Source organism: Sceloporus undulatus, chromosome 8, assembly GCF_019175285.1.
Source record: "Sceloporus undulatus isolate JIND9_A2432 ecotype Alabama chromosome 8, SceUnd_v1.1, whole genome shotgun sequence".
Taxonomy (NCBI): domain Eukaryota; kingdom Metazoa; phylum Chordata; class Lepidosauria; order Squamata; family Phrynosomatidae; genus Sceloporus; species Sceloporus undulatus.
Window position 1 is genome coordinate 22,923,793 of NC_056529.1, and position 22,677 is coordinate 22,946,469.

At 50.0% G+C, this 22,677-nt stretch overlaps 1 protein-coding gene across 1 annotated transcript in view; it reads left to right on the top strand.

Annotated features, from left to right (window-relative positions):
- The window catches only part of ZFHX3 (zinc finger homeobox 3), a 102,169-nt gene that overhangs the window by 13,327 nt on the left and 66,165 nt on the right, over positions 1-22,677 (top strand). The gene's annotated exons all lie outside the window — the stretch shown is intronic.

A 22,677-nucleotide genomic window follows, 5' to 3' on the forward strand; every position in this document is an offset into this window, starting at 1 on the left:
GGAAGGGCAGACCTGTCCTGCTGCATTCCTAAGGAACTTAGTCTCTCCCCCCTTGAATCCCCATTAATTCCCAGGCCTCTCTGTCAGTGGAGGGGATCAAAGGGCCTTCAGAGGAGGAGGATGCTCTCCTCCCCACTCCTGACCCAAAAGGGCTGCCTTTCCCTCCCTCCAACCTCCCTTTTTGGCAAGGAGGGTGTTGTGGTGTGGCGTTGCAGAGATTGCTGAGCTTTGGACAGGTTTGGCACATACACACATGCACCTCCCAGCCTCCCTTTCTGCTCCAAAAGGAATGCAAATGGCCCCCTCCTCGCCTCTGGGGCTTCTTGGGGGCTGGAGGGCCTTGGTGGCCCAGGGCTCCATGGAAGGAGGAGGATGTGGCTGCTCTGGAGGAGGAGAAGCCGGAAGCCAACCGCTGGGAGGTGGCCTGGACAAAACCGTGTCATGGCTGGGAGAGAGAGGAGTGTGACACGGCCATGGTTAACAAATGGCGGGCGTCTGCCAAATGACGCTCCTCCTCCTCCTCTTCTTCTTTCTTCTTCTGAACTTTTTACCCACAGCTGCTAACAACCCCTCCGCTCTTGAAAAGTTTTAACATCAGCTTAGGAACCTTGAGGAGAGTGAAACACAGTGAGCCGCTACTGGCTTCTTTGTTTTCCCATCTGCTCATGGCTCATTTTAAGAAAGGATATCTGTGGAATTTTGAGGTTTGGCGACTCCTTTGGTGAGGAATAGGAGGAGGAGGAGGCAGCACTGCTTGGGATCCGTGCTCAGCGGCCCCAGGGCTGAGATGTGTGCGTTGTGGGTATTGGTTGTGGGGTCCTCCTTTGAAGGTGTGTGTGTGTGTGTGTTGTTTTCCTGGGGGGGGGGGAAATCCCCCTGACCTTTGCCATCGACTCTTTCTGGCCTGAAGAAATCCTCCAAGCGCTTGTGGCTTTTGCAGCCCCACCTCACCCTTCCCTTGGCAAGGCCTTTGTTTGCAGGGTCACCTGCATTTACATCTCAAGTGGTTGAAACGCTTGACTGGGTCCTTGTCTGCAGGATCTGGGCACAATCTACCCTGAGAGGAAAGTGCAGCAGAAACAAACAAGCGAGCAAAGGGTTTGTGCAGATATACTCTGCTTTGCTTTGAAGGGTTGAAAGGCAGGAGGGGTTAGTGGGGCTGGAACAAATGCAGTGTTTCTGAGAGTGGCTTTGCACTACTGCTCTTCACAGGTTGCTCCACAGCGAGGTGATGGATGGATGGATGCCTTGGGTTTGGCTGGCTGAGGCTTTTCTGCATTCGAGGGTGTATTGGTCGGCCATCCTTGGCCTCTGGCCCCTTGCAGACCCTCTCTTTGGAGGAGTCTGGGCAGGAGAACAGCCCAGTGGCGCCTGGTCCCTGCTGGGACAAGAGAGGAGCAGCTGTCAGCCCTGGGTGAAAAGTTCAAATCTGCATGTCAAAGGCAGAAGGCCAGGAAGGGCTGCCATGTCTGGGGTCAAGTTGAAACGCTTTTGGGTTTAAGTGACTGAGCTGGCCCTTTTTGTTCAGGTGTCAGGCAGCCTGGAGTGCCTTCCCAAATGCTGGGGGGGGGGGGAGGGGGGCCGTGCCAGTGGGGCTGCCCTAGGGATTCTGCAGCACAGGCCTTTGGGTGGCGACACAGTCTCTTGCGCAAACGCTGCTGTGGCTCCTTCCTCACAAGCCTCTTCTTTCCCCCAGCAGTGCCAGGCCTCTTCTCGAACCACTCCGCAAGCTCTCCACGCTTCCCAATGAATGAATACAACTGTTTAAGCTCCATGGTAACCCTGTGCAAGATCAGAGCTTTTCCTTCCTTCTGGAGGGGGTGGATGGGAGGGTGGTGGGGGATTCGTGTGCTCAGGATTCTCGTCTCCATGGTGAGACAGGGAAGAGGGAGGTGTGGGGTGGGCTGGGCTGGGCTGGGGGCAAGCCTGGCTTCTTAAGCCTTTGCATTGCTCCCAGGGAGCCAGGAGCTGTGGGCCTCTCTGGGTTGGACTCATAGGACCATAGAGCTGGAAGAGACCCCAAGGGCCATCCAGTCCAACCCCATTCTGCCATGCGGGAACTCACAATCAAAGCATCCCCGGTGACAGATGGCCATCCAGCCTCTGTACCCCTCCACCCTCTTAGTGAGTATCTTCCACTGTCAAACAGCTCTTTCCATCAGGAAGTTCTTCCTAATGTTCAGCTGGACACTCTTTTCCTGTACTTTGCATCCATTGCTCCATTGTGTCCTATTCTCTGGAGCAGCAGAAAACAAGCTTGCTTCATCCTCAGTGTGACACCCCTTCAAAGGGCTATCATATCACTCCTTAACCATCTCTTCTCCAGGCTAAACATCCAATGCAGTGTCTTCCACTGTGGAACAGTTCTTACCATCAGGAAGTTCTTAATGTTGAGGTGGAATCCCTTTTCCTGTACCTTGCATCCATTACTCCATTGAGTCCTGTTCTCTGGAGCAGCAGAAAACAAGCTTGCTCCCTCCTCAATATGGCATCCCTTCACATATTTAAACAGGGCTATCATATCACTTCTTAACCTTCTCTTCTCCAGACTAAACATCCCCAGCAGTTCCCTAAGTCCTTCCCCATAGGGCTTCATGGTTTCCAGACCCTTCACCATTTTAGTTGCCCTCCTTTGGACACATGGCTCCAGTTTCTCAACATCCTTTTTGAATTCAGTTGCCCAGAACTGGACACACTATTATTCCAGGTGAGGCCTGACCAAAGCAGAATAGAGTGATGCTATTACTTCCCTCAATCTAGACATCATGTTTCCATTGATGCAGCCCAGAATTGCATTGGCCTTCTTAGCTGTTGTGTTGCAGGAGGCCAGTCTCTTTCCCCGCTGCCACCCCTGGAAATGCCAGGCCTTGAATCTCAGCATTGCTGGATGGGACAGAGTTTGAGAAACAATGCTCAGCAGACAAGATGGCAGCATGCGTACACATGTGCACTCGCACACAGGAGCACCAGCGCTTGAGAACAAATGAATATCGTATTCTTGCGTGTGGTTACTATTAATTATTATTTTTAACGTTTATTTATAGAGTGCTGTAGGATTTGCACGGCGCTTTACATAGTAGAAATCAAAATGAAATAAGAATAAAAACCTGCCAAACAGCATACAGTCTAAAACATCAATATTACAAAATTAAAACATCTCTAAAACAATACAGCAAGCACAAAGTGATGTAGAAACAAGGCGCTGCTATAGGATCTGCTTTGAGATTTTTTGAAAACCTCAAACCCCAAGGTCCATCAGCATTCTCAGTGTTTCCCCCATAGAACTACTCCTGCTTTACACCCACAAAACAGTTCAGGGCTTTGGGGGGGGGGGGGGAGTCAGGAGGAAGTCTCATTCCGTTGCTGCTTTCTTTAAACCAGTGAGAATTATGAAGCCTTGATGGTTCACTGCAAAACAACCAGCACTCTCTTGACCCTGACCTCCATCCCTTTGGCCCCCCATAAAGTTATATTACTAGGTCTGCAACCTGGCAGCTTCCCTTGGCCCTTTTGGCCCCGTCTGGCCACCTTGGCATGGGCATCATGCGTGAGGATTTGGGGCATGTTTGAGGGGAAGCAACTCTTGGCAGTACTGATAACTGGAGATTTCCCTTCTCTGATGTTTTGGTAAGAGGAGAGCAGTCTTGAAAGTGTATTTTTCTTCTTGAGCTGGTCTCTTTCATGCCCCTACTAAAAAAGGATGCAAGCCCATCTCAGGTAGTGGGTCTGGAGCGAAGGAGAGGCTTCCACAGCAGAAGAAGCCTGCCTTCACAGTGGCCAGAAACCTTTTGTCCGCCCTCCTATGTAGAAATGTTTGGGAGTGTTTCTTTCATCGCCTTGTGTTACCTTTTTCAAGGTTCCTGCAGCATACTCCTCCCCCAAATGAACTCTGCTGGCATAACATGGGCACAGTAACGCCCGCAGTTGGCAACCCAACAAACAACGTGTGAGTTGGCTAGGAGCCTTCTTGAGGCCGCTCTCTTCTGTAACTCATAAAGTCAGACTTCAGTGTTTTTGTCTAGAAGCGCTGAGACGCGTGCTCCATATTTTGCAACAAAAAGTTGCAGTGGGGAACTAGATGGGTGAAGGAGGGAGAAGGACATGCCGTTGATGTGCTTCCGTCATTGCAGACCCAGCCCACGGATGTTCTTGAGTCCTTTTGCAGCAGTAGGCAGGGTTTGGGGGTCTCCTGGGGGGGGGGGGACTGGGGCAGTCCCACTTCCTCCATGCATTAAGGGCTGGGACTGGGATCCTGGCAACCAGAGAGATGCAAGGAGGGTTGCTGAGCCAACTCATGGTTTGCTCCCTTGCAGGGTTAGTGACAGGGAGACAAGAGGGGTGGGTATCTGAGTATTGGTCACCTTGCCCAGTGTTGTTGGCCCTGGGTCTCTGGGGAGGAAAGAACCTTTCCCATCACTTGCTGATTATGGGAACCTTTTTATTGACTGGGGAAAAGGCTGGGAAAGGTTGAACCCTGAGCAGCAGTTCTTCTGTGGGATGAGTGCAAGAACAAGGTGACCAGGGCCAAGGAGCATTGCCAGCCTGGGCAAAGGGAGGCTGGGGTGCCCTTGTTCAGTAGATTGCTGCAGGTTTATCATCTTTGCGGTGAATACACCAGTGGCTATAACAGACTTCGTCCGAAGCGCCCGGGGAGGCAGCCGAGGCAGCGCACAGTGTTCCTACCTGCCTTTTTCTTCAAACAATATCTTCTGGCTTCCAGATTTCTGATAAATTGATAAGAGGAATTGCAGGAGTCAATAGAGTTGTAGACACTTTGCCAATATAACCCTAGTGCTATTGATCTGCCAGTAAATTAAAGTCTTACTTAGAGGCTGCCGATATTTCTAATCTCCTGCCTCACCAATTACAACCCTCCAGCTACCTGGGAGCGGCAGAAACACAGGCAGGCAGGCAGGCATGGCTGTGGGGTCCTCTTTGGGGTCGGGGGATGTCAGGAGGCCATGCAGGAGAAATGGATGGAGATGCGGAGGCACCCCTGTAGTCATTCGTCTCCTGCTCCTCTCTCCAAATCTCTTGTGGCCCAAGGAGAACCCCCCCCCCCCCCCCCCGCCTCGTGGGGGGGGCTCCGCCGCCCTACACAGCACATGCGTGCGTTTTGTTTCATTTACTTTTCCAGCGGCTGGCATGCTGGTGAGTCCCTGGTCACTCCTGTCAGGAATCTTTGTGTGACTAAGTGCTGCCACCATTCCTGGCAGCATTTTGCACAGCCGTGACTCAGGAGGGTGACTCTGTGGCCATCGATGGTGCTCCAAGAGAGATGTTTGTCCCAGAGGAGCCCTGCTCCCTTGCTTGACTGCAGGACCAAAACTCCCTGGGGGTTTAAAGGGGTCAATGCCACCGTTAGTTTTCCTAGCAGAGGGTTCCTATCCTTCCCATCTAGGCCTCAGTTCTTCTTTGCCGTTCTCTTTCCTCTCCCTTTGCTGCAGTGTGCCTCTCAGGGCCTGGCGATGTGGGTCAGGCGTTGCTGGGAACATGGGGGCTGCCCATTTCCTCCACTGCCAACCTCCCTGCCCTCCTCTCGGCTCATGGTTTGAAGCTGGACAGGAAGCCAAGTGGCTTCCAGAGGTCCAAGAAGAAAGAGCAATGGGGTCATCTCCCTCCCTGCCAGGGGCTCCTGTTTTCGGCGGTGGAGATTTGAGCAGATTGTTCCTCTGATAAATTCCTTTCATCTCTGCCTTGTGCTTACCTTTGAAAGTCCACCACCAGCTTTGGGAAGAAATCTCCAGATTAATGCTATGTTCTTTCTAATACCCCAGAGCAAAAATCAATGGGAGGGATAATTCCTTCCCTTGTCCTACAGATGTTCATATGTTTCTACCTCGAGCTGCACCTACATGAAGGAAGGGGGGACGTTGGGGAGGAAAGGCCATTTGTACTGCCTTTGCTTGGAGAGCAGGTCTTAACCCGGTTGTGTAGAACAGGTCCCTGGGAACAAGAGCTGTTCTTGGGCAGAGTTGCTTTTGCTTGTTCTTATTCAGTTGCAAGTAGTTGCTGATGGTTGAACTCAGCCGGACCAGGCCCTTGGGTAACTCTGGAGGGAGAGCCATGCGACAGATCCCCTGCCTCCACTTCCCCTGGTATGATGTTTATTTCCATGCCTCTGAAATGAGAAAGAGGTTGCGTGGAGCTCGGTTCCCGTTCTAAGAGAGGGCAGCCCGTTTCCTATGTTGGATGTCTCTCTATACTTAGTTAGATGCGCTACTTTGGGCACCTCTGTCTGGTGGAGAAAAGCAAGATATTAACAAAGAAATACCCTGTTGAGATCAGGATGATTATGCCCACACCCTACAATTCCCTGGATTGCTATCTCTGAACTCAGTAACCAGCAAGTTACATTTGAGGTTCTGGAAAGAGTGACCAGGGCTGCATCCACACTGGAGAGATAACCCAGTTTGCCACCGCTTTAACTGCCCTGTCTCAAGGCTATGGAATTCTGGGAGTTGGAGTTTGTTGTGGGCCCAGAGCTGAGCAGAGCTCTGCTCTGGGCTGCACAACATACTCCAACTCCCAGAATTCCATAGCCTTGAGACAGGATGCTGAAAAGCAGTTCCAAGCCAGGTTATCCCTCCAGTGTGGATGCAGCCATTGTGTGCTTTGCGGGTGAATATGTGGATTTTCTACCCCTGCAGCCAGGTGGTGAATGTCCAGTTTGTGTTTGTGTGTGCATGCATGCAAGCAAGTGGTCCTTTGCAGGGAGACAGAAGTAGACAATCTCCTTTTTGGCTAGAAAGCAAGATCCTTTTGAAGAACTTAAGTGAAGTTGAAAAACTCCTCCCTGCCCTTAACAGAACCATGACCTCTGATCTCCAGGAGGAAAGCTCTGGCCCTGGTCTGCCCTGAGGAGCTCTAGGCCTTACCTGTTGCGCCTTGCATGCTTTCATGTCTTTTCGGAAGCAATGCTTCACATCCTTCTGCTCGTGAGCATGAGCTGCCCTCCCAAGGGGGATACTCCGCATCTTCTCTCTGTATCCCGAATCACAGCATTTCTTTTGGGCTGCTGTTGACCGAAGGGAGCCCTGGACAGCTTTGTGTCCCTTTGCCCACATAGCACATTGGTGCAGCAGTAGCCGTGCCTGGATGACTTCAAAGTGGGCTCTTGAGCAGAAGGCATGGTTGTGGCATGTGTTGTGGAAGAGGTATGGGGAGAGGGGATGCAAGCAAGGAAAGGTGGCTGTGCTGCCAGAGCCATTGAAATGGGGCCCCTGTTTAAAGAGTGTGAGATGGCCAGTAGTATATGAAACACAAGTGGAGACTGGAAGGTCAGTCGATCACCACCGGAGAGAGATAAGGAAAGTTCTCTGATTGTGGATCAATAAAGGTTAGTGACATCATATCTCAAAACGAGAGAACCCGCTTTCCTCAGAGGCTTTTATCAGATGACAGTCTGGAACGGAGTTAACCTTTTCCTAATCAGCTGCTTCTTTGACCATTATAGTCCTGCCTCCAGCTGGCTTGCTTTCTCCCAGTGCAAACCAGTGGGCATAGCTATAGGGTTTTATTATTCTGAGGACTTTCATGGGGCCAGAGAGGGAGATCCCCTCTTTGGAAAGAGCATTCAAGCCAAATGCAGCCACAGTTGCTTGTGGAGGCCTCTCCAGTTGCAAGCATGATGAGAAGGCCTGTTGCATGTGAAAGAAGGGGTCCGACCAGGGCACAACTGAGCTGCTCTCTCTGGCTCCTGATCCCTTCCTCCTTCTCCCCATGGCTGTCTTTGGGGGCAGTGCCAGCCGAGGTGAGACGGTGGCGGAGATGATGGTGATGATGCCAGTGCGCACAGGAGGCCCAGCGAATGGGCTGATGGCCGGATGGAAGGTGTCTTTTCAGTGTGGAAGTGCTGATCCGCTAGTGAGGCCTGGATTACTGGGTGATTGTGCTGTCAATACTGCCGTATTGAGTCTGGGCGAGCCTTCACAGTGCAGGGAAACACTTAGCTCACTGCTCCTGCTTATTGAGAAGCCAATAGCAATTTACTGGCTGACATTTGACATCAGAGCCATTCCCTGAGGTGCAGCTCCTGCAAAACTACCACTGTGTCCTCTCTCCGTCTGCCTGCCATGTTGGCTGCCCCATTACCTTGATGGAGGGTTGGGGGGTGTACCAATTTTGTCCTCTGGCCCAGTGCACCTTTCTGCTAGACTTGGGGGGCTTACAGGAATTGTGAACCAGTTGCTCCTCTGGGAACACACAGGGTCGGGAGGCTTTGCAGGCCAGCTAGGGCTGTGCATTGAGAGCCACTTGGCCTCTGCATGTTGGCAGCGAAGGCTGGCCAAGGGCTCCAGATGCTGGGGCTGGCATGATGCAGCTCCATTCCATTAGTCTGCATCTCCAAGCAAGGCTTCCCATGATCTCCCCTGTTAGTCGTTTCTTTTGGGGCACTTAGCATCCCAGCCGCACAGTGCTGGACCAGTCCTTTAACATGGCACAAGAAGAGTCGCTTTCTTGTACATTTCTTTGAACAGTCAGGCCACATCCAGGTGCCAGCTTGAGACCCCCATTTTCTTTCGCTGCTATTGAAAGTGCTCGGCTTCACTGATATGTTTTCGGGAGGAAGGTGTCCACCCCCCCACCCCCCACCCCAGTTTGCTTGTGAAAGAAATACAGGCTGCCAGTCCTGGGGTTCTCTTGAAGAGAATGCTGACAGTTTACCTCTTCTATCTCAGAAGCTCACTTCTAGCTCCCTTTTTGCCTGCTCTCAGCACCTGAGTTCACTGTTTGGCGGAGTGATAGACCCTGACATCTGTGGGCACAAATGGTTTGTGGCTTGAAACTGACCAAAAGCACTTCACTTTGCTTTCAGATGAAAGGACTTGGCAGTTAATCCTCAGGTAGGAGAGGCTTAGCTCATTGCTCATTGGCGTGGCTATGATGGGCCAGCCCTCTGTTTACACCACACCAAACAAACAGCCTGAAGATTTACCCTCTTTTCAGGCTTCCAGTTGTTTTTGGTTTTAGCCCAGACCTCTGGCTGCAATTCAGTTGAGAGATTAACTGGAAGATTCAAATTATATGTAGGTCTTTATTCTCCACATTTGGGAGAATACTCTGGTTTCAGAGGAGCAGGGCAAGCTGGCGATGGCTTTCTTCCCAGGGAACCATGGGCCTGACCCTCTTTCCTCCCACTACTTGCTAGGAGTCCTCTTTTCAAGTAGCAGCCACTTGATGAATATTGGCAATAGTGAGAGCAGACCAGTGAAGCCAAGCCTGTCTGTATCCCTGGGAAGCCCATATAGTGGCATTCATGGCTACTGAATAATGTGCAGCAGATCTTGGAGGACACCCAAATCAGATGGAAAGTGCAAACTTTTTATTTTCCAGCCGGCTGTGTCCCAGAAGAATATTTTCCAAAGCCTGGGCCACAATTGCCCTGGGACCATATATTTTATACATCATCAATATACAGGGGTGGCCTGAACATTTGGCCTATACATTCTGTTCTGTAATTGGTTATCATCTTAGCCCCAGCCCATTGCTTTATACAATTTCCTGATCCAACTTTACACAGCATCTTAGTGTAGGCGTTCATTCTGACCTTTTACATGGTCTTCTGACCACACAGACAATCTGGCTATTTTGCCTGTGTCCACTTCCAAGTCCACCTCACTTCACACAAGAAGGGAAATTATTTATTAAGAGTTATATCCTGTTTTCATCTCCCCTTGACACACACACACACACTGAGACTGAAGGCAGAGTTGTGTTATTGTTAAGGGGGCAGTGATGTCAGAAGGGCCATGTTGGTCTCCCCAGCGGCTAGACTTTCTCCAGTGGCCCTCTGCTCCGGTTCAGCAGCCCCTCTTTCTGTGTGGCTGTTGAGTGGCAATTGTCACCCAGAAGTCTCATTAGTTCATAGTTCAAGAGGAATGAAGAAGTTTCTGCTTTCAAAAGGAAGCAGAGAGGCACTTGCGCTCCTGTGCTTCCCCCAAAACATTTGCTGACTCTTGAAGGGTTTCTAGTTGGGCAACAGGAGAGGCCGGGTTGGCACTATCTATCTGAGCATATTTTCTATAAGGGGTGTGTGTGTGGGGGGGGATATATGTCTGAATAAAGCTATTAATAAGCCCCCTGCTCTTGAGAGTAGAAATAATATCAATTGAAAATCCTGGATCACATCACCATTCATCCAGGCATTGCATCACTTGTGTATACCATGAAACAACAACTTTTAAAAGCAAAAGCTTGGAGTGAATCTATCTCATTAAACAAAACAAAACTTGTAATCCCACTGGTATGATGGAATGCCAACACCTTTAAAGCAATGTGCAGTATTCAAAAACCACTGGTGACCTGCACACAAGAGCCATAAGACAACTATTGCTATCAAAAAATTGGAACCATCTGTTGCAAAACATATAGTTCTGAGGAATGCAGCTCTCCAACATGGCAATATTTCCAGTAGAGAAACTCTGCAGTCCAGCCATGCTTGAGAAAGAGAAAACCTCTGAATCTACAGGTGTGACACTTTTATACCATTTGGCTTTAATTTAGGAGACAATCCCACTCTTGTCTCTAGCAATCCCCTTGGTCATGTTGTCATGTGAAAAGGACGCATCTGCCACAAGTAGACTTTGCTTTCTGATTCCCCCCCCCCCCTTCTCCTTTAGGTTTATGGAGCTCAGGTTGAAATAGGTTGGTAGCAATGGAGCTGCCATGGTTGATGTGCCCCTTTCCTGTGGAGCAAAACCATTGCCCTCCATCCCTTTTAAAAGGGGGGGGGCATATAAGAAAACATGCCCGCGTGCCACCTCACCCGCATAGAGCTCCCAAAAGGAACACATTGCTTTCTAGAAACTGGCTTGGTCACATTTCAAAGAGAAGCATTTCTCAAGAGGAGGAGTGACTCATACCGGCAAAGTTCATGTCCTGCGGAGAAGAAGGGTCAGCATCTGGTATGCAGGAAGAGCACTGGCCTTGGGTCTCAAATACTGTGGGGCAGAAAAATGGAGCTCAGGCAAAGGTGTGCTCAGCCAGTGGGAAGGTTGTGCGCATGTGGCACACCCTTAAGGGGGTCAGGGGGTGGCAATGTGGGGCAGAAGCACTGTGCATGCTTCTTGCATTGGTTTGGATAAGCAGGAAGTGTAGCATTCTGCAGCAGCAGCAGCAACAGTCTCCTTGCCCGCTTCTAACTGTATGGCCATTCCTCCAGGTGGCTTTAAAAAAATCTGTGCCGCATCATTTGCTACAGCTGCACCTTTGGTTTGCAACAACACAGTCATGAGAAGACATGATTCACTAGAAAAGACAGTAATGCTTGTCAAGGCAGAAGGCAGCAGGAAAAGAGGAAGACGGTGTTGCAGATGGATGGACCCCATCAGGGAAGCCACTTTGGCATGTGAGGTTTTTGCCAAGGACCATGCAAGCCTCTGCAGCTTTCAGGGAGTGAACCTTGTTTTAGAAATGTTGGGAGAGGCTCACATTCCTCTACTTGCCAGAAGGGCAGATTTGGCCATCTGGCCAGTGTATGTCCAAGTGCCCCCAGCCACCAGTGACCTCCTTGTGGGTGCTGAGGCCACTTGCTTGTAGGACAGCAGGCATTTCTGCTCATTCTAAAAGTTACAGTGAACAATACTTAGCAGCATTTTAATTTATTCCAGTGAAGAAATGAAGCTTCTGGCACACTTTGCCTTAATAAAGATGCTGCCAAAAGTATCATTTTTTGCCCTAATTGAGCAATTTCATTACTTTCAGATTTTCTGTTCCCCCCACCCACCCCATGGCTGCATTGAGGGCTTAGGGTCTGCCATAAGAAAAGTAGTTTTACTGCCTCTCAGCTCAGTTGCAACCTCTGTGTAATCTGGAAGTAGGTTTGTATCAGATCCAAGATACTTCTGCTGTGCATCCTCTTTAACATTTTTGTGTTTGGGATGCCATTTGCTTTAAAGAAGACTCAGATTTGTGGGAGGTTATACATTTGAGCTTTAGTGAGGTTGCTGCCTTTGTGGTGTGTAATCTTCCAAATATAAATTCATTTCATTTGATCAGTTGGATGCTTGCAGGAGTGAAGATTGTCCCATTTCCTTGTTGCCTTGTCATCCTGGGAGTGGGTTTGTGAAAGAGCCACCTTTAATCCCTGGTGTCCGTGGCTGTGACCACTAGATGGCTGAAATGCTCTGCTGAAGCACTATGCTTGCCTCCTCCTTTGTTAGATTTGTTAGATCCTGTTTTCCCAGAAGCAGAGGAGGAGGACGAAGGGGAGCTGCTTTTTGCTCACAAAGTGGGCCAGACCCCTGCCATCACCTTCCAGCCGGGATGCGGCTTGGTGTGGGTTTGCTCTGCACAGAAGGCTGTCCCTTTGGCTCTTGAACCAAGCACTCCTGGAGCTGCCCTGCATTGCCCCGAATGTCTGGGGACAGCCCTCTAAGCTTGCCTCCTGCCCTTTGCTCTGAGAGGAGGCCTTGCTTGGCCCTACAGGGCTTTGGCGCAGCATGTCTTCTCGTATGGAGGAGTCTTTGTTCTGTGTCCAGTTCAGTGTCCAGTGATGCATAAGGGTCCCTTGGGGTCTCTGAGCATGAGGCATGTGAGTTCCTGGCCTGTTGGGAGCTGCCTCATTCTAGAGCAGGGGAACTTCGGCAGGAAGTTTGCTTCTTCCAGTGTCCCACTTTCCTTCTCTCTTCCACTGTGACCGCAGCCAGCACTGGGTTTTCCCGTCACTGAGACTGAGATGGGCAGGAAGGAAAAGGAGCGATGGAAGAATCAGCAGGAGGAGCACCAGTGGTGCCTGGCAAAGGGCTGGCTGTGCAAGGAGGCACAAGCCCTCCTCTGGCAGAGAAGCCTTTGGTCTTGCTGGTGGGACGTCTGACTAGGTTGCCTCCCCAGCATTGCTGCTGCATCTCTGCAGGAGCAGCAGGATTTTTCTCTAACATTCCTGGCACAGCTGCGGGCAGAGAAGGGGCAAAAGACTGTAGCGGGTTGCCCTGGGCTGTCTCTCCTCCATCTCTGCCCTTGGCCCATCTCAGCTCCTGCCTGCAAGCAGCAGAGCCCCAAGGGCATGTCTGCCTGGGCCTCCTTAAACCCTCTGGACAGGGAAGGGCTCTTGCACTGTGCCAGGGCAACCTGTATTGACACAGGCAGCGTTGGGTGGTGATAGAAGGCCTTCCTGGAAACCTGAGCTCACGGCACTATGAAGCAATCTGAATAGGCCTCCAGCCAGCGGCATCCTCCATTGTTCGCCTGGAAGAGCCTGGGGCTGCTGCTGGAGTGGGCAGGATGCCACCCCACCGCCGCCACCTTTTGGGGTGTGGCAGCAGAGGAAACGGGCTCAGCATGCTGGTTCTGCGGCGGAAGAACTGGAGAGGCTGGCCCTTGGAGGACATCAGGACAGAAGTTTTCTCTCTCCTGGCTTCCCCTCTGTGGGCTCTTTCTTTGTGCATGTGTTTGTGTGCCCATGTGAGAGCTAAACTTCCCTTGGCGCTGGAGAGTACAAGGAAGGCTTGATAGGAGGGTGAGGCTGGCGATTGTTTTGCCCTTCCCGACCCCTGGATTTTGCTTGCCACTTCTGCCCCTGTCCTGGCGCAGGCAGAATGGGTTTGGGGGCACCCTGTGGTCGCTTTGCCTTTCCTTTACCTTTGGATAAAGAGCCAGAGCCCTGCCATCATGGACACACAGGTTGCAGAACGGTCTGGACAGGATCTGAGGATAGCACAGGCTTTTGGCTTGAAGGAGCCTGGAACTCAGAAGGATAGCAGAGACAGGCTTATTGATGGTCATCTTTGCGGGTGGGTTTTGTGGGGGAAAGGGAGTTAACATGTTGCCACAACGGGGGTTGGCAGTGTGGATTTTTGTGATAGTAGGTGAACTAGCTGCTAGATGCTGCCTCTCCATGATTTCAAGATTTGGGCACCTTTTGTTGACCATGGAGGATACTGGTGGCAGACTGCCTACCCCTGTGTGCCATTGGCTCACTTCAGATGTCTGTAGATCCCTTCCATTGGCCCCAAGACTACTCCAGAGGTGTTCCACTTCCTTTCCATGGCAATAAATGCTTTTATAATGACTGAATAGTGTCTGGGGGGGGGGGGGCTGTGGCTTCAGCCTTGAAAATAAATGATAGTGAAAAGGTTATCTTATCTGACCTGTCCTACTGCTTGATCTTCTGTCTTTGTATTCTCCTATGTTCCTTTGGAGTCAGCTTGGATCTTTGGGGGACTTCCATAACTAAATCCAGTCTCATCCTGTTTCCCTCCGTTGTCAGGTCTGGAGCCAGGAAAAGTAGCTAAGAAGACATTATTTCCAGCTTCATTTCCATATATATAGCATTGTATAATAAACATCCAAGAGATTTGAAGCTTTTCCTTCTCCTGGTGATGAATGTTGTAAAAACAGCTTGTTCTTAAAGTCAGTCAGGGCCCCTCCAAATACTTATGGGTTTCACATGCCCACGGCCGTTTTACAGCCACGACCAAAGTCCTTTGGCCACTACTGACAAGCCACATCACTGAAAATGAGTGGTATCATGATCAGCTGCACCACAAACCTGGTACTTTCTTCCAGAAAGCACCAATCTGCCGCCTTTGTGCATGTAGAGAGCTGCCACACTCCTGTTCCTGGATAGGTAGAGAAGTGTCCTCTCTGTCCATCTGCCTTTTGTCTGAGGACAGACAATAGGAAGTACTTTGCAGTTAACCAATGAGATACGAAATGTTCCTGGTGGCCAACTTTAGTGCTTGAGTGGCAAAATGCGTGGATGCCGCAATCTTGCAGACTGCATCCCGGCCCTTCAGATGCAGATGCTGTTCTAGGGCGAACTGTAGGAAAGTTAGGGCTGTGTTAGGAGCCAGCCATTTTGGCTAATCCTTCAGGAATCCCATCAGTTGGGAGTCCACAAGAGCTTTAATTACACTCCAGAGGTTCTCAAGTCAGTTTACAGGGGTTCGGGGGTTCTTCTGTGGGGCTAGTCTGGCAGAGCTTGCCTTCCCAAAGGGGGGGAACTGAGGAAGACTTGGGCTGAGGTGGTCTCCAGTAGTTCAGCAATGGAGGGGAGGGGGAGCTTTGCAAAGGGAAGGGTGGTGTTGACTGTTTTCAGAGTTTTCATTTCATTTAACTTCCTTTAATTAAATGCTTAGAAAGTGCCAGTGCCTTGCAGAAATGTTGCTGAGCGTCTCCTTTTGAACGCAAGCAGATGACTTTGTGTGGGGCTGGAGTCCCCAGCAGGGCCCCTCTGGAGAGCTTTTGCAGTCTTGGGCTGCCTTCGTTTGTTAGAGGCTGCAATTACTGTTCTGGCCCTAATTACCTTGCCTTGCATTAGATCACTTCACGGGGAGAGCTCTGAAACGGCTGTAAAGGTCAGCCCAGGGGCTGCTTGCTGAACTGCCCTCCAGTCTCACTTCTCCTTCTGAAAAAGCATTGCTGACCCAGGGAGACTGTAGACTAGAGCTGTATTGTCCCACTGCAAAGGCCACCAAAGAGGAGATGAACGGAGTAACTCTTTTGGAAGAGCCTGAAGCAGTCTCCCAGCGAAGCCCATCCTCTCCTCTCAGAAGGTGGTTCTGGACCTGTGCTTAGCACTGGTTCTTAAGGGTTTCTGGCCTGGTCCCTGACTAATGGGCCAGTTGTCTTAATCTGGTGCACTGCACTGAGTTTGAATTTCCACTTCTGCAGACATGACCAGTGTTGGGGACCACCTACTGAATCAATAACTGAAATGAATCAGTACATCTGAAACACTACTGTCGTCGCATAACAAATTATCCAACAGACCTAAAGGCCCAGAGAGAGAGATAAGTCTGTAACAGGATCCATCAATAGTGGACACCCTTGGTACTTCTTATGGTTCTTCTCCAAGAGACTTGAAGCCCCTTGAAGAGCCCCTCTGTGTCCAAGATATTTGCCACATAGGGTTGTGTGTGTGGTATGTGCCTCCTCAGAGAAGGATGGTTGTATTGTGTTCTCATTGCCATGTCTATATGTAAAACACCCTCTCTGATTCTGGCTCCGTCTTTTCAAAGAGGATCTAAGAAGAAGAAGAAGTTTTATTTATAAACCGCTTTTCCGCAGTGATCAAAGTGGTGTACAGGTAAAAATTGCAATGACAGAGTAAATAATAAAAATTGCAAGACATGAATAAAACTTCAAGAAAAACATTACAGTTATACAAATTAAAACCATTACATCAAATCCAAGCTAGCTGAGTGCAGTCGATAGTACAGTACATATAGGGGGGAGTCACATGATATCAAGGAACATTGGGGAAGGCTTGCCGAAACAAGAAGGTCTTGAGTCTCTTTTTAAAGAGATCCAGGGAGGTGGTGGAGCAGAGCTCATCGGGAAGGGTGCTCCAGATCCTAGGGGCCGAGATGGAAAAGGCCCTTTGCAAGGTTGACACATATCTCACCATCGGGATCCTCAGCAAATTCTTCCCGGCTGACTTGAGTGTGCGGGAGAGGTGGTCCTCCAAGTAACCTGGGCCCAAGCCATTTAGAGCTTTATAGGTTATAACCAACACCTGGTATCGTGCCCGGAAGCGAACAGGCAGCCTATGGAGATCTTGCAAAACCAGTGTTATATGGTCAGCCCTGAAACATCCAGTGACCAACCTTGCTGCAATATTCTGCACTAGCTGAAGCTTCTGGGTTTGGTACAGGGGTTGCCCCATGTAGAGCGCATTACAGAAATCCAACCGAGAGGTTACCAGAGCATGTACCACCATTTCAAAGTCCCCCTGGCCAAGGTAGGGTCACAGCTGGCGTATCAACCGAAGCTGATAACAGGTGCTTCTGACTGCCACATCCACTTGAGAAGTCAACTGGAGTGATAAGTCCAAAAGCACCCCCAAACTGCGAACTGAGTCCTTCAGGGGGAGCGTGACCCCGTTCAGGACAGGTGGACAAATTTCACCACCCGGACTGGGAGTGCCTATCACTAGTACTTCCATTTTCTCTGGATTCAAACTGAGTTTGTTTTTCCTCTTCCAGCCCATTACTGACTCCAAGCAGGCATTTAGAGGAGAGATGCCTCGGAGACACAGAGAAACATATTTGGGTGTCATCAGCGTACTGATAACACTGCACCCCGTGTCTCCGGATGATCTCTCCCAGTGGTTTCATGTAAATGTTGAATAGCATGGGGGGCAGAATAGCTCCTTGAGGGACACCAGATGTAAGTTCCCTCTTATTGGAGCACACGTCCCCCAGCTGCACCATCTGGAATCTACCCGAGAGGTAGGAACGGAACCACTGGAGTGCAGTGCCCCCGATACCTAACTCCCTCGGGCGTTCCAGAAGGATACCATGGTCAATGGTATCAAAAGCTGCTGAGATGTCCAAAAGCACTAACAGGGACACGCTTCCCCTGTCCATGCCCAGACGGAGATCATCGACTAAGGCGACCATGGCAGTCTCAACTCCATAGCCCGCCCGGAAGCTGGTTTGAAATGGGTCTAGAAAATCTGTTTCTTCCAAGATCCCCTGAAGCTGGAAAGCAACTGCTCTCTCGACCACCTTCCCCAGAAAAGGCAGCAGTGACACAGGCCGATAGTTATTCCGAATCAGGGGGTCCAGGGAGGGCTTTTTTAGCAGAGGTTTTACTGCTGCTGATTTTAAGCTAGATGGAAAACGCCCCTCCCTGAAGGATGAATTAATTATATGGCGTAACATAGAAGTTACCGCCGTTCCCCCCTGAGCCGCCAGCCATGAAGGACAGGGATGGAGAGAACATGTTGTCTTTCTAACACTTTGAAGAATCTTGCCCACTTCCTTGGTACTCACAAACTCAAAGTGATCCAGTTTAATGAAGTCCACAGAAGCTCTGGAAGCCTCTCTTATAGGATCTGAAGAAATACTGGCGTCGAGATCAGCTCTTAGCTGAGAGATTTTATCCACAAAGAAGTTGTTAAATTTGTCACAACAGGCTTTCGATGGTTCTAAAATAGGGTTCAGGGAGGAGGACAGTTGTGTCAGCTCCCTCACTACCCTGAACAGCTCTGCCGGACGTGACTCCGCGGATGCAATACGTGCAGCATAAAACGAATGTTTTGCTGCACTTATTGCCACTCCGTAAGCCTTCAAAAGAGACTCAAGGAGTGTCATGTCGGCTAAGTGCTGGTGTCTTCGCCAGTTGCGCTCTAGTCGTTGCACGGCCTGCTTCCTTTCCCTGAGATCTTCCGTGTACCAGTGTAGAGGTGCTGAGGAGCATTGGCCCTTGAAGCAAGCATTAAGGAAATGGTGGTTTGTTGTTGTTTTGTATTTCAGTATTTTTGTTCAAAACATTGTTTCCAAAAAAAATAAAAAATAAACAAATGCTGTATGAATCTTCTTTACATCTCTATCTCTATGCACCTGGTTTCCTAGGGCAATAGACTTCCTTGTAGGTGTAACAATGAAGGAAGTATAATGCAGGACACTTGACCAGGAAGGACTCTGACCATGGAAGGTCCTCTTGGTCTGGTCCCTCTTGTCCCTCTCTCTTTCTGGAACACACTTGTGCTTTCTCTGTTGGTCATATATTCCCAGCAAACACTCATTGGCCTCTCACTTGCTTTCCCATCTTCTTACTTCCAGCCCCCCTCCCCATATTGTCCATGCACCTTACTTTACAGTCCTAGCAAAACAGAGTCCTCTGTCCAAAGGCATTGTCTTTAAGCAGGGCTGTTGGCTTAAATATGGAGAACTGCAAGGCTACTGAAGCCTAGTCTCCCCTGTTTCACTGAGAAATAGTGTGCTATTTATTGCCTGCCTACCCAAACTAAGGCATCATAGTGAATACCATTTTCTCCAGGAGAATGTGGCTGCCAAGATCAAGGATGGCATTAGAGCATCTGCTGCCAAGGCAAGGCATCTGTTGCTATTGTATCCTCAGTGTCCAGGCATTCAGAGGAAGTGCTAGTCGGACACCCTGGGATTCAAAATCGGACGGTCAAAATGTTCTTCCTTTCTTGGTCCCAGCTTTCCTTGAGGTAGCTCCAGAAGAAATACAGAGCCATCGCGTCTTCTGCTAGGGCCTCCTTTCAGCCTCTGAAGATCCTTTCTCCCAGATCTGAGCTTACAGCTTTGCCACACATAAATCTTCCCTTGGTTCCCTGCCCAGGTTTTCACTCATCATTGCAACCTTTGGGCTGAGTCCTTGTGAAACCAGTGGGAAACAAAAACCGTTGTGTTCTGCTGCAGATCACACAGAGAGGTAGAGGTGAATCCTTATCTACCTTTTGCTCTCCCCTGATATAACATCAGGCTCACAGTCCTCTTGAGGTCAGCAAGCAAAGTCCAGCTGCCCGTCCTTCACTTCTGCTGGGTTTTCTGCCCATCTGAATAAGCAGGAATTCTGGCACTTTTGGAATTTCATACAAGGATGTCAGTGCTTGGGGGTTTTGTGTGCATTCCTGTGTCTATGTGTGTGTGAGAGAGAGAATGATGGAGCAAGCAAACTACTCTTACTGCCCCATAAATGCAGAAACTCTTGAGTTGGTTGCTAGATTGCAGAAGCCCAGAGGACTTTGGCTTAGCTGGTCATGCTCATTCCTGGGTTCGTGCAAATGGCAGAAGACAACGCTAGGTACTCTTGTAGGGGCTTTGAAATTATCATAATGAACAGTTTCATCATGCACGTGGCAATCAATAATGTGGCTTACACTGCTTTAGTATCTCAGTAGTATTGATTCCCTTAACAGCTGTGTAGCTGTGGTCAGCTTCTGTTAACCCCTGGGTGGTGTGGCAACATCTCCTTTTGCATGGCCAGGCCAGCGGCCAGCCCCCGACTCCAGCCCAGAGGAGGCTGGTGCAAAAGGAGGCTGAGCTTTGCCATAAGAGCCCTTCAGGGGTGGTGCTGAGCCTGGGATGGCTAGCGGACAGTCTGGGGAGCCTGCGGTGGGAATGAAAACTCTGGAGGTGGAGGATTTGCAGCCGACTCAACAGGCAGGAGCGCTGACCAGGACCCTGTGAGTCCTTGTGTTGCTCTGGGGGCATAGGAAGAGGTGCTTTTTGTGGATACCTTGCTCCTGGGGTCAGAACTTGGCTCCTAGGTCCTTGCTGTGGGATAGAGCCTCCAGGGCAGCTTGGTGTTGGGTCTGGCAGTAATGCCCACCAGCCTCTGAAGCTGCTTCTGTGGAACAAGAGCCCTGTTTGGCCCTGAGCTGCCTTTGCACCAAGGGCTAGGCATGGCATGGCTGCAGCAGGAGGCTGGACCTGGGCTTTCTGGCCCAACCTTTCTCCTAATGGCATTTCCCATCATTTGCTGCCCTGCTGGTTTCTGATCAATGAAAATGAAATTACATCACCTCCTCAGAGGCTCCATGTATGGCTGCTGCCTCCAGCTGTGTCAGTTCCGGTAATTTAATCTCATCAGGCGTGTGAGAGGGTCATAAGAAATAAAGAAATAAAGCCCTACAATTAGCAGGAGCCAAAGCCTTAGGGTAGCCATTCCAGTCTTGCTGCCCCAAAGCGCTGGGCTCTCTTCTCCCCAGCCCCACTTCCAACTACCTCCCCCCAGCAAAACGACCCCTTCCTTTTGGGATCCCATGTTGCATAGATCAGACTTTGGGACCTCTGGGGATATGGAGGATTTTGAGAAAAGGTTGTGGGAAGCCTTGCAAAAAGGTGGAGAGCAGGCATAGGAAGTCACAAAATGGCTTTGAGTGAATGGTCACTTACAAAACAGATGACCAAAAGCCCACGACTGAAGCAACCCCGTTGTCTTCCCTGGTGGTGGTGGTGTCCACATGGACAGTTGTCTCTTTGCTTGCCTCAACAATGTGTCTGCGGTGAACAAAATGTTGGTCTCACAAAGTATGACAAGTTATTCTCCTTCATTTCTTGATCCTAGATCAAAATCTCATAGACTGTTTGCGTCTGCCCAGTTTCCTACTTTTGCATTCCAGTTGTTTATGCTTATTATCAGCATGAGCTGTTTTGGTGTGTGATTGATTTCCTCCTGGACAGCCATGCAAAATCTTTTGTTATCTCCTTGTGATGGGAAAATAAATTTGGATTACAGTTGTATTGATAGGGGTTCCTGGAGTCTTACCTGCGGAAGAGCCGGAGTTGTGTCTCTCCTTGGAGAGGGACCACCAGGGAAAGTGCCAAGGATGCACTTTGCAGAGGGTTTGGGTCATATTTTCACCCTTTTCCATAATGTTGCATTTTACAAAGCCACTTTAATTCTCTTTAGACAAGCTGGCATGACTTTTCTACGGCAAAGTAGTGATTTTTTGGTTTTTTGCTGTATTGTATACAAAATAAGAAATAACCAGAGCAGAATTTATACTGTGTCAAAGATGAAGCTAATTACTGTATGTTATATTATTCATATTAGACAATGACAGGATTTTACCTTTGAAAATCAAGATCCGAAACCAAACAGTTTTTTTTTAATTGTTAATAGACATGTATGGGTGCCTTGAAGTGCACATTTTGTTTCGTACCCACTATTGAAAGGCATGAACAGTTTGTTTTCAGAAGCACTTAAAGGCAGTGGGAGGTTCTGCTCTTTGGGCGAATAAGGGCTGGAGGACTTCCGTGGGTGTTCCTGGTCCTTCGGAAAAAAGAGTCTTAAGCCAGAGGCCAATGGTCCAACTTGTGGCAGTTAGTGTTGAGTTGGTTTTGTGTCCCGTGGAGTCAAGGATAACATCCGAATGCTCATCATCTGTGGAAGCAGCAGATGTTATCCATGCACTTCCCAATTTTGCATAACACTCTGTCCTTGCAACACTCTGCCTCCCTCTCTTGTGTGTTTTTCCAAGCTAAAGACCACCACCTTCTTCTGCACGAAGGTGTGCCAATTTGGTGGCAACTGTAGTTGTTTGGGGGGGGCACCCGGCTGTACGCAAGCAGTCTGTCCGTTGGATGGGTGAGTGGGTGCATGTAGGCGGTGTGGCCCTGAGACTTCTGGTCTCTTGGCTGGCTCTGAATTTTCTTGGTGCAACTACCGTTGTGGAGCCGTGCTCGCCCCAAGTTTGTTTCTGCTGGATGGAGAGCATTGGGAGCCTGGCATTTCAGTTCCCGGAGAAAAGCAGCTCTTTTCTCTTTGCCCCTTAGGCCTGAATCACCTATTGAATGGGGCATCTGTTTACTGGGATGAGGAAAGAGTCTTCCAGGCCTGGCCTAGGCATGGAAGCTGGGCTCCCTCCTTTGCAACCAGGGGCCCTCCTGGGCTTGGAGATCTGTTTTCCCCAGAGGGGCTGCCTGGAGATCCGAGGGCCTTGCTGTGCGTCGGGCCTTGGTTGTGTTATCAGCTGTCCAGTTCCAGCTGTGGCTGGCAGCAGGTCCTCTGCATGAGCGGCTTCTCCATGCTTGAAGGAAATCCCCCTTCCAGGTGGCCACCTCACCATAGGACCCATAGCCCCCTGGATCCTGGGCTTTTTCCTGCCACTCAGCCTGGAGAATGGGCAGCCTCTAGCTGACCTGGACCCCTTGCCCTGCCTTTGGCTGGCACTACCCAAGACCTTCCTTTTCCAGGCCAGGGGAAACTGGGGTCAGAGGGGGCATAATGGTCCATACTGGGGAGGGAGAACCGTTCCTTCCTTCCTTCCAGGCCCGCTGTGGTCCTTTGCTTCCCTGCCCTCCGGCCGCTTCCCAAAGCTGCTTGACCCTTGTTGCAACCACAGCATAGAGGTTAATGTGTGTTCCCTGTAGAGCTGGCTGGGCTGGCTGCTTTCAGTTCCAGTCTGAGTGGATGTCTGTGCTGGAAATAGCATTGCTGAGGAAGGCGCACACGCCCAGCCTCTAGCAGTTT